The 3,647-nt window shown below is 38.9% G+C and overlaps 1 pseudogene; it reads left to right on the forward strand.

Moving 5' to 3' along the window:
• The first annotated feature begins 302 nt into the window (after positions 1-302).
• On the forward strand, positions 303-3,251 carry LOC122052488 (annotated as a pseudogene).
• The last annotated feature ends 396 nt before the right edge of the window (positions 3,252-3,647 follow it).

Here is a 3,647-nt window from a genome sequence, read left to right on the forward strand (position 1 = left end):
TGACTTTTGGTAAATTTAAATCTTTATATATATCCTTTGATAAATTATTATCATGAGAATAAAATAAAAAATATACTTAAAAAAATATGTTCTTAAGTAAATATCAAAATAACGTATGTTTTTTTTGATAAATTTAAATTTCTATATGTATCTTTTGATAAATTACAGTAATTTATATTGCCAACTTATCATTTCTGATCCTCTATTTTTTTTTTTTTCCTAACTAAAAAACACGGAACCATGCTTTCGATGTGACCACCGCTGTTAGCAGATATCATTGCCAACGCATTACAGATTCGTTCAACTTTCAATTACTCCTTTGACAAATTGCATGCTGAGACACTATCCTCCCATCTTTAGACTGTATCATTGAAGTAGGGACCAAGAAATATCAATGGAATCACTGCCTGACTGCTCCGGAGTTGCTGCCTCCGGTTGCCTGCTCCTTGTGGAGTTTATGTTTGTGGATTTTATTCTGAGATGAAGAAAAGCTAGACATCTGCTCTCTCCCTTAGGTACCTACCTTGCTACTTTTATTCCACCAGGTCCTTCAATCATAAGGAATGGCTGTCGGTGCTTGTGTATCTGCTAGAAGCACTAAAAAGGTTTATCCAGGGAAGACCACACCTTTCGTTCTTATTACATGCCTCATCGCAGCCTCCAGTGGCCTCATCTTTGGTTATGATGTTGGAATCTCTGGTAACTACACTCTCTCTCTTCGGCTTAAGAGTAATCAGACAAGTCCTTGCTGATTGTTTATTTTTACTTCAAAGCTTTGCTTCTGATGATGTTCAATTAATTTGGTTGAATATTGAATATAATCTTTTACTGACTTTTCCCCCTGATTTTTTAGGGCTTGAATGTATTTTTCTCAACAGAGTTAATCGAACTGTTTTTTTCATTTTTTTTGTCAGGTGGAGTTACCTCGATGGAGTCATTCCTTTCAAGATTCTTTCCATCGGTTTACAGGAAGATGATAGTGGCAGACAAAAATGCTAATCCTTAATGCAAATTTGACAGCCAACTTCTCACAGCTTTCACTTCCTCGCTCTACTTGGCCGCTCTGATCACATCTTTGTCGGCATCCAATTTCACCAGAACACTTGGAAGAAGGAACTCCATGCTTATTGGAGGCATCATCTTCCTCCTTGGATCTTTGTTGAATGGTGCTGCCCAAAATGTTGCCATGCTCATAATTGGCAGGATCCTCCTTGGTGTTGGGGTTGCTTTTGCTTGCCAGTTATTTACTCTCATTTTCATGTTAGATAAAGATTAGTAACTTCTGTGATTGCTCATTACTTTCTTTCTTTGACAAGTTTTAGTATCACTCAGAAAAAGGAGAAGACTAGTTCCATAAGTCATTTCCTATCTCTGAGGTTAAGATACAACTTGATACAAAAGAATGTGTGCTAACGGTTCAGATTTCTAAGGAAAATGCAAAGACTGTCTTGTATTTATGATCTTTCCTCAACAAAGACAACTCAGACAGCCAAATTAAAGACAACAATTTCTCCTAACAATAACACACAGGAAAATATATGTAAGAAATGAATCATAGATGAACTTTTATAAACTAACTTGTGGATTCGCTTGTTGTCTATGAAAACACTTACTTATAGATGATGTTGTGCTTCATCCTCTCCTAAAACAATGCCATAACCTTTTCTTCTACAAATGAAAAATGACATGTGTACATTCATCTTGTTTGTTGATCTTCTAGAAATATGTGTTTCAAATCTCTTGATACATACTACCAAACCAAATAAAGGATGTGCCTTGCCAATTCAAAATTTTCAGTGTTTGCAGGGAAAGAAATCAAAGAAGACAACTAAAGATGTTTCTTCTGACACTAAAGTGGTTATAATTACAGGCTGCTCCTCTGTACCTCTCTGAAATGGCTCCTGTGCATCTTCGAGGCATGCTTAATATGGGCTTCCAACTCATGATCACTTTCGGTATCTTTTGTGCCAACCTCATCAACTATGCTACTTCCAAGCTCACAAATAACTGGAATTGGCGCATAAGCTTAGGACTGGCTGCAGTCCCCGCCATGATCATAACTCTTGGATCAATTTTCCTCCCTGACTCCCCCAACTCCCTCATGGCACGGGGTCACCACGACAAAGCGAGGACGATGCTTCAGAAGATCCGTGGAATTCCGAATGTTGATGAAGAGTTCAACGACTTGGTTGCAGCGAGTGATGAACTGAAGATGGTGCAGCATGCTTGGTCCAATGTCATCAAAAGGAAGTATAGGCCCCAACTCGTGATGGCTGTGCTTTTGCCAGCCTTACAGCAGTTAACTGGGATCAACGTCATCATGTTCTATGCTCCTGTTCTTTTCAAGACCATTGGATTTGGAAGCAATGGCTCGCTGATATCTGCAGTTATCATAGGCCTGGTGAACATGTTCTCTACTTTGGTCTCAATCTTCACTGTGGACAAGATTGGTAGAAGATCCCTTTATTTGGAAGGTGGACCTCAGATGTTCATCTGCCAGGTAAACACTATCAATTGAATAGATCTTGCATGTTGAATGATTCAGTCGACTACCTTCTGTTACAGATTATTGCTGGAACGTTGATTGCGATAAATTTTGGGAGCAGTGAAGAAGCAAGCATGTCCAAGTTATACGCTTGGTTTCTGCTTGCCTTCGTTTGCATCTATGTTGCCGGTTTCGCGTGGTCATGGGGTCCGCTGACGATCCTCGTAGCCAGTGAAATATTCCCACTGGAGATTAGAACAGCAGCCCAAAGCATTTTTATATCTGTCAGTATGTTCTTCACCTTCATTGTTGCCCAAGCTTTCCTCCAGATGCTGTGCCACTTCAAGTTCGGACTGTTCTACTTCTTTGGAGGTTGGGTGATGATCAGCACCGTGTTCGTCTATTTGTTTTTGCCTGAAACAAAAAACATTCCGATCGAGAAAATGGTCCTCGTGTGGAAAGATCACTGGTTTTGGAGCAAGATCGTTGCGGACGATCATGTTCATAAAGAACAGGACGATGTGGATGAGATGGAAAGCAAGAAGCTGGACTCTACAATCTGAAAATCTAGATGAGTTATAGGATGACCAAAATTTTATATCATAAATTTGCTTTCCTGTATTGTATAATCATTTTCAATTGTGATTTAGGCAGTGGATTGTATTGTTAATTAGTGTATAATCAGATTATCAGGTAGTAACTAGAGATGTGGAATCTAATTTTTTTAGCAAATAATATGAAGCAACACATTTTTCAGGTTCATTAAGTGAGTTCAGGTATAATAGCAAAACATTTTGTTATTAAGGTATCAAGAGAACACCACCGAGCAGCACACTAGTGCGTGGATTGCTTGTACTTTGGGCAAATTTTGTTATTCAATCACGCACACAATGCGATATACAAGGATAATTGGGAGTTTCTTCAAGAAGTCCGGTTGATGCGCAACCACTGTACACAGCCTTAAAGAAAAAAATGACAAACAAGGCTAGGGTTGATAGCATTGAATTTGGCAGGTGTCAAATTGAACTTCCGAGCCATTGCATAGCAGGCCGCTTTGTCGCTTTGTTCTTCATCGTACAAGTGGCAAAAAAAAAAAAAAAAAAAAGGCAATTTTCTAGTCTTAGAGCCTTCGTCAGTCCGTACTCATGGGGATAAAAAAGTG

Source organism: Zingiber officinale, chromosome 3A (assembly GCF_018446385.1).
Source record: "Zingiber officinale cultivar Zhangliang chromosome 3A, Zo_v1.1, whole genome shotgun sequence".
Classification (NCBI taxonomy): Eukaryota; Viridiplantae; Streptophyta; class Magnoliopsida; order Zingiberales; family Zingiberaceae; genus Zingiber; species Zingiber officinale.